This window comes from Accipiter gentilis, chromosome 8 (genome assembly GCF_929443795.1).
Source record: "Accipiter gentilis chromosome 8, bAccGen1.1, whole genome shotgun sequence".
In the NCBI taxonomy this organism is placed as follows: domain Eukaryota; kingdom Metazoa; phylum Chordata; class Aves; order Accipitriformes; family Accipitridae; genus Astur; species Astur gentilis.
The window spans coordinates 30,765,285-30,779,535 of NC_064887.1; positions in this window are offsets into that span (position 1 = coordinate 30,765,285).

Consider the following 14,251-nt stretch of genomic DNA (forward strand, 5'->3'; position numbering starts at 1 on the left):
CATATCTCTTCTCAGTATAAGCAAAAAGCCTACAAAAATAGAATACAACATATACTGTCATAATTATTATTCTTGCACTGTAAAAGGTAGAACAGCATTTGTTCACCGGGGTGTCTATTCTATTTACTTTGCTTCCCTTTTCCTATTAAAACCTCTCTTTGTCTGAATTTCTAAAAACAGCACCTGGATTGCTTTTATCATTATTATTTTAGTCCAAATTCTGATTTTTTTCTTTTTAATTAAAATGTGATTTTGCTGAATTAGAATAAAACACTGGTGGCAACCATGACAGAAAAACGTCCCTCTGGATATTTTAGCAACATTTTTCTTATATTCTGCATTTGTTCTTGTTTCATTGTTCTGCTTCTTCCAGGGTTACAAAATGCGATCTAAAACTTTTAGACAGCCATGTATGCTAAACTCTACCATAAACTTTTAAGAGTTTCATACTAGATCTTCAGACAAACCAGCCACAGCTCTGGAGCCTGATTCTGTTTCCCATTAGTCCAGTGCAGACCTGGAGAGGAGCTGAGCAACAGCAGGGGTGTAACTGCTGGGTGAAGCTGGTGGAGATTCAGACTTAAGCAGCTGATCTAGTTTATGAATGTGAAGATCTGAATCAGGAGCTAAAAATAGGTGCAGAGGCCTATCCTCGCACAGGATTATTGTGTTTCTAACAGCAAGTATGGGTGGGATGGCCAGGATCCCATATGGGGTGGGAAGTGGAGGAAGCTGTTTCAGCATCACCTGTAGGTCACCGATCTTCCCTGCCCCAGAGCCCCTCGCTCATCTAATTTCCTCCATTCTCATACCCATTCCCACCAGACACCCTATCCACAAAAACTTTAAAATGTCCCAGAAAAATACCAACATTTGGTCTCCCAAATGCTTCCTGATTCTCATGTTGCTCCAGATGTCCCCCTGTGCAAATGTAGCTCTCAGAGGCCCCAGACCTGACCCTGCCCATTTCTTCTGACCCCACTTTCCTCACCCAGACCCCCAAATCTGTCAGGATGTCACTGCACAGAGTGGCAAGAATCACCAAAATTTTACTGTACGACTTTGGCCAGAAATTCCCTCACTGCACTTTCATGGGCTTTCATGGACAACGAACTGGTAGAAGGTTTGACACAAGCTGGCGTTTAACGGGTCTTTGTTAAAAACTGAATTAAATGAATTTTTAATTATGGCCATTTATCAGAAGCACAAACCTAAATAAATTCAGGGTCTTTTGTACAAATCAGAAAACTGGAGGTTTTAGCCAACCTGACGCCAATTTTCAAATACAGCTTTTGCCATTTTCTGCTGTGTCTGAAACACAAACCCCTATACTGCAAGGATGGCACCAGCATGACTGAATCAGCACATCTAGCTGACTGTCATCATTCCCCAACATGGGTTTAAAGTCGGGAACAATGCATCTTGTTTGCAAGTTCTTATTTCTATAACAAGAATGATTCATGCTTTTTCTTTTCTTTTTTTTCCCAAAAAACCCTTTTTTTCTGAGACTCTTTCACAGCTGCCTGGTCCGACATACATGCCACTCAAAGAACTGAGGTAGATGCCTAGACCAATTCTTGGTTATGAACTAATGCAAGTGTAAGGAGGTGCTACCTGGATCATGCCTTGGTAATGAGGGCTCATCAGTGCTATTTAAGAGCAATGAAACACATGTCAGTGAACAACAGTTTATATTATTAATCTCTTCCAAAGATGGATGACCAAGAAAGACCCCCCTATAGTTCACATGTTCATTATATAATTTCATTCATACTCATCTTCATTATCATCAGAAAAAAAAAAAAGAAGAGGACCTTCTTTCCTAAACAGATAGATGAGTGCAACCACCGACAGTGACACTTCTTCCTACGAATCCTATGCCCAAGGCCTGTGGCTATCTCCAGGGAGTTACCCTACATACACGATGTAACATCATATTTGAGCCTCAGACCATAACTGAGAGCCAAACTGTAATAGAGCATGACTGTTAACATGTAGGCAGGACAGAATTTGATTGCAGGTCCTCTGGCCATACCAAGTATATCAGTTTTTTCTCCCACAGCACCCATCTCCTCTGCAGGAGTCTGTGCTGCAGACAGAAAGCACTTACTGCCCACAGGTAAAAGCTTGCTCTGGACTCTTTACCTTCTGCTCAGGGATTTCCTGGCCTTTCTCTTTTGTTCACCTACCACCATAGATGAGACTGGGATCCTGATTTAGATGACATGTGCTTCAGCAGTGGGGTTTTGCTGCTCTTCTCACATTTTTGGACATTTGCTTAAAGCCTAACAAAGTGTTGTCCTAGTGTAGCCCTAAAGTTTTTTAAAAAGAGTTTCAGAACTTGCTCAGACACTTAGAGACATTCACTTGGCCTGATGAAGTTCAGGTCAAGACAGTATCAGGGCCTCAAGTTGTAAGTTTCTAGGTCTCAGCCAAGAGCAGTTACTTGGTGAAACACAGAAGCAACGAGACTATTTAATTAACCTGAAATCTCCTACTGGCACAAAATTAAAGTTCTTTTGCCAGAATCATTAGTAATTTGCAAGCTCTATTCAGCAGGAGAGTAACAGATATTTGATCAAATGTGCCCTTTCCAGGAAATGACAGCCGTTACGGACGGGGGGGGGGGGGGGGGGGAGGCACTCCAAAATTCATCCAATCAAGTAGAGTAATTTGGATTATGTTGTGCTCAAAAACTCTGTTAACCCTCACTGTCATGCCTTCTCACTCCCCCCAAACCTGACATACAGCTTGATTTTAAATGTTTTTTAATACACACATTTATACCTTACGCACAGGCAGTGTCAGGGAGGAAAGGAAGCAGATCCTTTGCCATCTTCCTTTGACTAGGTCATGCCCTAAACTAGGAAAAGGCAATTATGTTTTGCATATATAATTTATATTGGGCTTAGGCAGTTTTCAGGAGGTACATTTTTATTTATTGATACGTACTATTAAACAACATATCAGATAATTGCACACCTCATACATTTAAATTGTCCTCATTTTATCACGTTGCTAGGTAAAGGAAAGGATGTTGGTAAAGACCCACGTATGCTTGTGGGAACTGCTGGTTTTTGTCAGGCTACGTTAAGCTTCTCTATGGGAAGAAAAGCAGCACTCAAAATACAGCTGATGTGTACTAGGGAGTCTCTGCCGAGAACTGTACAACAAAGGTAACAGACCACGGAGCTTTGTGCAGGAGCACAGCCTGCGAGGAAGGAGCTAAGCATCTACAGACACAGCAGAGGCAGCCTGGGAAACATGACCTCAAGGAAAAAGCAAAACAAAGCAGGGCTTATCTGCACAGCACTGACCGCAAGAGACAGTCTGGTGAGCAAAAAGTACTGTCTCCTGCTGGGTTATTCTACCCATGTTCAAAGGCAGAACATTTTGTACCATCCTCATAAATAAATGGGATTACATCATAGGATTGGTTATCCAAACAGCTCCACTGCTGCTGCAGACTGGGTAACCACCTCAGTCAACAGCAGCAACAACACTCTTCTAATTTCACTAAAAAAAAAAGTTTGGAGATTACCAAAGAGGAAATTTTGATAAATACAAGCTCCATTTTTCAATCCTTTCAGTTTTACAGGGAAATGTAACATTTCCTTTTGTGTCCCTTAAAAATGAAAACCCATTCAAAGTGCTGGCACCTTCTGCAGAACGAAAATTCTTTTCAGGGCAGGGGGGAATTTTTAAATTTAGAGAGCAAAGACTTCTGGGGACACAAGCCAGAACAATCAGAAGACTTCTGTGATGATCCCTTGCAGTCTGCACTGGTCCCAGTTTGTTGTACAGGGCAGCTACCTTTAATGGAGGAAAAGCGAATAATGGAAAGTACATAAAGCTTTCCTCTTCTGAGTATTGAGTGTCATGTGCCATAGCAAGGAAAAATCCAGCACAGCTTAGAAATGAGCACACACTGATAAAAGAAATGAATACATAAATTTATGTCTGTGTGTTCCTGCAATGGTGAGCACAGCTAAGATGGGGAAGAGAAAGAAAGATCAAAAAAGTGGCAAATCTGGAAATCATTTTGATGAACTTGCCCAGAGAATCTTGAAGTAATATACAAGATAAATGAGCCTGTTTGAAACCTGTAGTTTCTTTAAGTACTTTGTCAAGACAAGGAGAGATGAGGCTGAGCTGCCAAAAGGCGATATTTGTCCTGTACCTTTACAGGGACCAGGAGTTTTCAGTTAACTGGACCTAAAGATAATTGAATTAAAAACCTATATAAATGACAGATCTGTAATTTGAAGAGGAAAAAATGGGCTGAGCTGAAGATTATTCATGCAGGTTTTTTTGCTATAATTTCTCTTTTGTCATATGGACAATTTTAAGTAGAAAGCAGACCATTTTCCTGTTTCTGACAGCTCACTGCTAGGACGAGTATTTTCACAGGTATCTGGCAGCAGACTGGAGCACATACCCCAGTGTGGCTGCAATAGCTCCTGACTTCGGGACACTGTCCCTGTTGGATCGGATCAGATCATCACAGCAATGTGTTGACAACCGCTGGATTCGCAGGTGGATCGGAACTGGGAATATCTACATGTCTACCCATCTGTAATACCTAGGTGACCCAGACAGCTGTTTGTTAATAGGTGATTTATTATTTTTTTTCAGTCTGGAATAAATTTACAACTGGTTTGCTTTTTTCCTGAATTTCTTTCACCTTTAGCAGTTAAAGTAAATTAAAATCAGCTTCTGTCTCAGTACTCGGCCAATTTTTCTTAAGCATCACAGGATAACTCGGGCTGGAAGGGATCTCAAGAGGTTTCTGGTCCAACCTCCTGCTCAAGGCAGGGGCAGCTCTGGCATCAGACCAGGTTGCCCAGGGCTTGAGCCAGTCAGGAGGTGGAAACCCTGAAGGGGGCTAATCTCTGCCTTGATCTCCTGGCTGTGCCCCTGGGCGTGCCACCCAGGACGCTGCTGCCCTCGGTGCTGCAGGCTCCCCTCCTCTCGCTGTCCCTGAGCCCCAGGGACTTCCCTGCAGAACTTCTCCCGGCCAGGTGGGTCCTGCCTGGATGGCTGCTGGGGCTCTGCCTGCCCAGGGCAGGGCTTTGCACCCGTGAAGACTTCTGCTCTTCCCGACCTGTATGTAGCTTCTTATGACTCAGGAGGTTTGCAGAACAAGCGGCTGAAACCCAAAGTCCTCCAGGCACAGCCTCTAACTCCTACTGACTCTACCGTGGCTTGGGAAAAGAGATTTACGCTCAGCATCAGTGCGCCCAACTGGGTATAGCAACATGCTCAGGAGCTTATCTATGCCAGATTCACCCTAAAACAAAGCCTTAGCTCAGTCTTCATGTTCTCCATAAGCAAAGAACTTAGATCCCTTGACACTTGTTAAATGCTTCCATGACAGTCCATCCCTGTTACGCAGAACTTTCATCTTCCGAAGTTACACTTTGGATGTTTTGAGCCTAAGCAACAGCCGGAGGGGGAACCAGCAGTGCAGCAAGAGCCCATGCAGATCCACCCATCTGGCTCATGCAAGGCTGTCTTCACTTCAGACAGCAGATACAGCTGAAGTCTGGAGCAGAGTAAGGTCCTGAGCCAGTTTTCCCAGGGCCTTATTAGTGCTGTAATTAACCGATCAGCTTTGCTTCTGTAACACGCACCACTGCAATGTTACAGTTGTGAAGCAGAAAGCTTACTTTCCAAACCACCATTCGAAACAACCAATGTTGATTCAATTTTTACATTGACACTTCTTTCAGACAAAAACTTGAATTTTAATTCAATGAAAGTTTCTTCAGAAAATATCTTTTACCTCTAGCACAGTTGTCAAAAAATCCATTTAGTTTTAGACAGAATAAAAGAAGCAAATCTGGTTTTACTTATTTTGACCAGAAATTACATTTTCAGACATATTATACATGAATTTTTTCTTCAAATTTCCTCCTTCTTACTGTATGCCCCCATTTTAAGATGGTCTGATAGTGATTCCAGATCACCAAATTGAATCTTGCCATTTCTTGCAATGTGCTGTCTCAAGGATGCACTTTCCAGAAGAAAATATCTCTCTTCATTTTCTGCTTCCCCCACCATTTCTCCCTACCCTTTGCACTTTGCAATTTCATTGCGATTGCAAACTGTTCCAGGTCAGGTTGGACGGGGCTTTGAGCAACCTGATCTAGTGAAAGATGTCCCTGCCCGTGGCAGGGGGCTTGAACTAGGTGCTCTTTAAAGGTCCCTTCCAACCTAGACCATCCTATGATTCTTTTTCTGTATACCAGCAAGGCACAACATGAGCCTCCTGAGGAAAAAAATCCAATACCACAGGGCTATTCTCTATAACTTGCTCTTTACTCAAAATGTTGCTTCTTTCACTAAAGTAGCATTAGAACTGTATAAAAAAATGAAAAGATATAAACTCTCTCTGACTTTGTAGCAGAAGGAAATAGAGATGCAGGCACAGCCTTGAGGCATGTACTGTCCGTTATCTATCCCGGAGCTGCATGCTTAGGCCAGTTCCACCCTGTTATCCATTTTCTTCTTACATCATAGAAATTAAGAAGCAAAAAAAAAAAAAAGAAAGAAAGAAAAAGGTACTTTTCAAGTTGACTGTACAATCTATCTCTACTTTTCTCAATTACTGTTTTCTTCTGACCAAGCCTTCGTCTAACACTAACATAATTGAGCACCTCATTTTTTATCTATCTTTGTAACAGGTAAAGAGAGGATCCAACAAAACCAAAAATACCATGTTGCTCTTTTTTTAATGGGAAAAGATTAATATTATGTCTTATGAGCATGCTATATATGGCAATAGGAGTTACATTTATTCATTCCACTGACTGAACATGGGGACATGAAATTAGTACAAGAGATAAAAATGGATGCTTTTATGCATATGTTATGAAATTTATGTATGCACCTTTGCTCACATTGTTCCAAAGGGAAAATTTTTCACAGTAGGCATCAGTTGCTTAATTAGCACAGAATAATTAAAACTCACTGCAGGGAAAATTCCATAGCCCCACAGCAATTATATAGGGAGAGTTCTTGGCTATTGCATGTACAATTCAAAAATAACTTTTAGGTAGGTTACCAAAAAACACCAGCTATTCAAAATTGCCCTGTAACAGAAAAGACTCCTCAAGCAACCAAGAAAATTAAACCAGAAAGAAAAAAAGAAGAATCTAATAGCCATCGGTAAGGTCCAATCAAGCAGTGTATTAACTACTTTCACTTTGTTTTTCAGGGTCAGTTCTTTTTATTGATTTATGTAGATTCCTGAACCTTGAGAAATACATTTAGTATAATTAGACAGCAACAGCAACTTCAGAGTTCATTAATAATCATGAAATAGTTCATTCACTACCAATAAGAACTCATTTATAGTATACTTTTTTTTAGTATTCATAAACATATAGCTATCAAATTTCAGCAGATCTTAGACTTGTAAAAAATCAATTTAATACTCTTGTTTGGTCTAGAAAATGTCAAAATTCTCCATAACAAAATGCTTTTACCAGCAGAATGGCACATGACTCATAACAGAAACTGTCTGTAAACATCAATGGCAAATTTTAATCAGACCTTTTTTGGTGAAATTTAAAAATGAGGGCATTCATTTCTTTTATTTTACATTTCCCATTTTATTGTGGTACCAATATTCTGATACAATCTTTCTTTTTCATTTTGTTTTAGCCTCAGTATTTTATTCCCTCTCCCTTGTACTGCAGCAAACCACTATTTTCCTGTAAGTTCTTTCCTTTGCATGGTGCCCATTAACTCCAATTGCTTTAGCATGGCCAATTCATTCACACTTGAAAACTATTCCCTTCTTGTGACTGGAAATCTAGTAGATGCAGTGCCAACTGACTCATTACTGAAAGAAAAACAGTACACAATTACGTTGCTTGTGCAGAGGACTGAACTGATATATCCATGTGGCTTATGCAGTTGCATGTAACATGTGCTCTTGCATCCAGATAGGTCCTTCTCAGCAAGATATTATCCGAGTGATTTTTAAGTCTGTATCAGGATTAGATTCAGCTTAAAAGATGATACAGAGGTACCTGCAATTATTTAAACGACATGGACTAGCAAGTAGATTTAGCACCAGAGCTGCTGTCTTGTCCACATAACTAATATTGCTAAGTCTTGTATCATGTTTAATCTATTCGGACTCAGGAGACGTAATTTTGTGGGGCAGACAGAAAAACTTTTCTTCTCTTCTTTATCTTTAGAAAAAATTAAATAACCTCCCAATATGTTTGGCCTTGATATTCTACATGGGTCACAATGCCACAAAATTTTTGCAGAGATTTTTTCCAGTGAAGAAGCTGCCACATGTAATTGAAATGAATTTGGGTGAGCCCTCAGGAAAATGATGGAAAGCTGTTAGATCTTCTGTACCAGATGTGCCTACTTAGTCCACAGCTAGGTAGTGGAAGGAGCAGGCAACATTTCACACTTGTTCTTTTGAGAACAAATAAATGTTTGATGAAGATAAGGAAACATTGATTACACGGTTTGGTTTGAGGAGCATGGTAAAGGAGGGGAAAACCAAAGCAGAAGGAAGAGGAGGAGTTAAGCAAAAATCATCTCTGTGTGCTGCAGTCATGACAGCCATATACAACACGTATATGTTTATTCTGCCCACCTATACTAGCAGAAGGTGGGAAAAGATGGAGGGGAGGTTTACATTAAACAACTAATAGATCATTCAACAAATCGTCTCCCCAAAGTTGACCTCCAAAGAACCCCAACCCCTGAGGCCAATGTCAAACATGAACTGCAGTGTTTGTCCACCTTTCGAGAAGATGTCCCTCTGTGTCTCAAAAAAGACCATAAAAGCCTCACTCCACCCTTCTCTCTTAAATATTAATTTAAGCCAAACCTCCCTTCGAATCATCCCCTTAACTGTAAGTCCTGTAGGCTATCTGCATTTTCATGAATAGGTCCTAGATGAAAATCAGCAAGAAACATTTCCCCAAAACACATTAAAAAGTCCTATTATTAATGACCACAACATTACACTCTCTTCCTACTGGAGTAAATTAATAACTAAACAAGGTACTATGCAGTGAAGAATCTGCCTGCTGTAAAAATAACATAGAGAACTTGCTTTATTAACTTCTGCAAAGCTTCTGGGGAATTGAGAGGGGAAACAAATCCCATTTTGGGTTCATTTAAGCCAGTTTATAATGGACAAAATTACATCAAGACACCATAAATAGATTTGTACAGGTGTAAGTGAAGTAGAGCCTGAATTACTCTGACATTTTAAAATTCAATTAAATGACTGAAAAATTTCTTTAATATGAACCACTGTGGTTGGGTATATTACATGGTGGACCGTATTTGTTGCTGCACGTAGAAGATTGCTGCGATACATAATCCATACACAGTGTGATGGATTATAGGCAGAGCCTCTTTTTCCACGGGTCTGGTTTCATTAGCTGACATGGAATTACTCCTGTTTACGCCACAGTTATTGACACCCAAGCAACACTTTAATTCTGAATATGCTCTCTTTTGAGAACTGAAGATCCTTAAGATGACTTTACTGTACCTTTTATTAAGTACTATAGTAATGACTTGGGAGACATTGCAAAGGTAGTGACAGAGAGATTTGCAGACACACTAAAAAGAGAAGCGAGAGCAGAGTTCAGTCAAGGAAAATGCCAAGGTGATATACAGTGAAGATAAAGAGAAGTTCTGATAGGGTAAGAAAGTTAAAGCCATTGGAATAAATCTTCTACTGTGGAGTAATGTCCCAAAGCAGGAGCTTACCTGATGAGTAAGTGTGATCTCTATCCCTGAATATGTCATCAACTTCATGCCCCACTACACACCTATCTGTGTGTTACTTAGTATCACACTTATCATTTTTAAGTGGGGAAAGCCATGTTCGTGTCGTCAGCTTCCCTTACTTGGTATATGGCATTCCCAAACCTATACCCAAGTCCTTTTTAGCGGGTCACTCTACGAGCATATGGGAAGCCATTGTTAGTGACTGGCAAAATTTAGTTTGTTACTCTTTGTATTACTGCAGCCACTAAATACAAGTGGTCCAAAGAAAGCCAGACCCATCAACTCTTAAGGAATGGTCAGCTCCAGTCTTGCTCTGGTAAGTCACCTCATACAAGTGTGGTGATGCATACTTAATTAGTCTGTAAAACAGTCTGGGAAGTTTTCAAAGGTAAATCTCTACAAAGCACACAAATTCCCATTCTTTGTCAATGGAATGTGCCTAACTAGCATTTCTGCCTTGAAAAATTGAGTCATTTTTGGGTCTGAAAGTATGAGGTAGTTACTATAAATGAAGGTGCTGTTTCCCATCTTTATAAAATAAATCTGTCTAAAAGGCCAAAATAAATCTGTCCTGAAAGGATGAATTGCAAGACCTGGACCTCAGCACTCTGCTGGAAAAGAGGCTTGTGAGCATCCCATATCACACCAACACACTCCAGGCCATCCCTGTCCCACATGTCCTGGGCTTTGCCCATTACCTGCTGCAGCAGTGCCATGGAGCCCCATTTGCTTGGCCTGAACCAGTCTGCTCAATCACACCATTTGATTTGCCTAAGATAGAGCAAATACTTAGAAAAGTGGCTCCTAACATATTCTCCCTATTATTTGGCCATTCTGCTTTTTCCACCTGATTCATATGAAGAAACAGGTATCACTTTCAAGAGATGATAGCATCAGTGATGCAAAGAGGAGAAGTGGGCCTCCCTCTTCCCTATGGCTCACCATGACTTTAAGCTTGAAGATTTCCCACAGTGGCACCCACAAGGGACACATGACTGTTAGGCTCTACCAGAAACACCTGGATAGTGGTGAGTGGCTGGAACTGCACTAAACAGTCAGGATTGCTACAGGAGTGATTAATTTTAATAATTTAATGACTTTTCACAAGAAGTGACCCATGTCCCTGTCAAGCTGAACTATGCCTACCAATCCCAAAGGAGGGATCTTGAACCCCCACATCACGTGCTAAATGAGATCAGGCGAAACCAGATATAGTCCCCTAGATCCCATCCCAAGAGGATCCCACAGACCAATACAACTCAGTGGAGTTGACTAAGCTCCCAGTATCAGGTCTTTAAGCGTATGCAATTTCAATGATGCCAGCAGCTCAATTAACTTTAACAGATATTATCCATATGCTTAAGGGTTTTACTAGATTGCAGTCCAAGCTATTAGTAGCAATATCATTTACTGACTGAAATAGATTTTTACATTATAAATGTTGTCAGATGGAAAGACTCAGCTTGGCTTTGAGCAGGAGAAACATGGGCAAGGAGCACAAGATAAATATTCCACAGTAAGTATTCTATATGGCATTGTTCAAAAGAAAAAAACTCACATATAATACAACAACAAACCCCTAGTTGTCCCATAGTGACACAGCTGGATGGTTAATTAAGTTTCTATCAAATACAAAAACATACTATAAGCAATACATAGTTGTAGATAAACTCTCATTACCACTCCTCCCAGCCAAATTTGGGTCCAAGATCTTATGGGAAAAAATTATCTCTAAACTAGTTGTGTATTTTAAACTGTGAGCAAAATAATTTTTTGGTTTTTGGTTTGTTTTGGTTTTCTTTTACTTATTTACAATAAATAGGAGCTTCAACAAAGATTGTCAAGGAATAAGCAGGGGAAGGGTAGAGTTTGGGGTTTAAGATTTAAAATAAAAGTCTATTTCACTCTGAAATATGAAACAGTAACCTGTGGTTATTAGTTCTTAAATACCACTTCATCAAAAAATATGTCTAAATTGAAAACCAGCTGGTTAAAGGGAGAAATAACTGGAGGAAAAAACATTTCAAAACATTTTGGACTCACCCAAAATGAAACATTGTTTACTACCCTTTACTGGGAACAAAAAGAATCTAGACTTTTGTCTACTGAATTTCAATGTTGTAGGAGAATCACAAATTTTGGCTCCAGGGGTAATCCTATGCATCTTATGTGCTTAACAGAAGTAAAGGTGCCAAGTTCCCTATTAGCATAAAATAAATCCATTTAAAAACCAGCCAGGCCAGAAAGAATAATTGAAATCAACTAGCATGATTTTCTGTACAACACAAGTTTTCTGTTTTTTCTCTAGAGGATATTTTTCAGGACTCTTCTCCAACACAAAACCTAAAAGCATACCCAGTCCTCATTCAAGCCCTGACAGCAACAAGGAAAATGGCATAACCTTTGATATGTGATTTCTCTGCTGTTAAGTATACAAACGTGTGCCTGGTTTGCAGTCTGAATTTATTTGATTTAGAATGGGAAGAATTAAATTCAGTCATGATTTTGCTGCCTTTCTTAATTTCCTGTTTGACAGGAAGCATTAGTAAACTGCTATAAAAACCAAGCGAAACATTTCCCATCAGATCTGACCTCTAAAAATTGCACTCGCACCTTAAGTGAACGCAGGCATAAAGAGAACATATTTTAAACATCCCTGTTATCTAACAAAGGTTGTTGGAAATGTCCCCATAAAGCATATGTTCAAGACTATTAATTGTATTGCAGGAAATGAAATCTCGGCGACATGTCTCCATTATGCAGAAACCCCAGATGCTGTATCAACTATACTGTTTTCACCCATTGCTGGTTGGTATAACTGCCCCAAACCTGTAAGATGCCTTTCTATTATGCATTCACTGAGGCAAGAGAGTTCACCAACTTAGAGACAGATTAGTCTGAAGACCAGTGCAATAAGGAAGGTGGTTTCTGCAGAGCAAAGAAACTTGTATTACAGAAGAGAAAGGCACAGCATCCTAAAAAGCTTGAAAAAACCCCAGTGACAGCAGAGTGCACAGTCAGTGCACACTTATGCTTCATTGAAATCCCAAGGAATTTAAGCAGGAGTTTGAAATGAAGCTGGCCCATAAATATTTTTTCTGAATCAGGACATACAACCAGAGTGTATATGATTAACAGTTTATGTTCAGTTTAAACACTTTTAAAATGATGAAGTTATGGAGGATGCAAAGTTTTTGATTGTCTGAACTGGAGTTCCCTAGTTGTCAATGACAACCTGTAGAAGATACAGATATGTAAACCATATGTTTAAGATTATGGATATACAAATGAAAGTAACTGTTGGGTTGTAAGGTAATTTGTAAAATAAAAATGGAAACTATTGACCTTGAAGGTGACTGGTCAAAAGAAACAGCAGAAAGTCATGGTCTTCCACAGACTGATGATGGTTGGATAAAGTAAAAACAAGATGAATGAGGAAACATCTAATACGTGATCCATGGGATCAGATTGGAGATCCCCAGTATAAGCACAAGCTGTGCCACATTAGTTTTGGGAAAGTTCTTCTGAAGATGTTGAGGAGACCAATCAGTGAACCTAACTGCCAATCAAGAGATAAAACAAGGACACTAATTTCACTATGTGACCAAAGCTACACATCTAGACTGTGAGAGTACCCTAGGCCAATGTCGGTTCCCCACCATCGTCAGTGTGGGTATCTTCCATGGTGTTGCCATGCTGAATTGCTGATGGATGGAAAAGTGGTCTTTCCTTAGTAATGGGCTAACTAGTGTGTGAATAAGACAGCATGGTTCGTGCTTGTATGGCTGCATATTATCCTTGTAGGTGCAAAGTTAGATATTGTTTTGGGTATAACCATGTAACAGCTGTTAATAATAACAACTGGAATATCATTTTATGTAATAAAAATAGTATAACTCAATTGCCCAATTCAATCATTTGTGTTTGTGCATTAGGTCTTTAAGTTCCAGAGCTTTAGTTGCCCTGCAACACAACCAGTATGTTTTTCAAAGACCAGGATAGTGAAAAGAGTACTAGAAATGTGCTGTCTCTACTAACCAGACCTGACTTCAATACACTCACAAGAGCTGAAGAAGGGCCCTGCAAAGGACTGAGCAGGATGAGCTGGGGTAGGCCTTAGAAGTGTCCATAGTGCCGCTTAGACAGAGTGTAGGAAGTGTCACCAGAGATTATCACCTCTTTCTGCCAAGCTAGGCTTGAGTCCGGGGCAGATGCAGCTGCATTTGACAAGAAGAGAGCCGCAGAGCCTCTTCTGCAGCGCACAGGGGGAGGTGTGCTGACCCTTCCAGTAATACAGAAAAGTTAGTGTTGTTGCATCCACATTAGCGTCCACTAAATACACACCACACACTGTGCTCGGTAGAGGGGTTTGTTAAGTTTAAAAGGCACTGAATCTTACACCCACGGCACACACAGGTCTTGGCACTGCAAGCAAGATCATGCATATTTAAAAGTGAGAAGAGACAAGAAC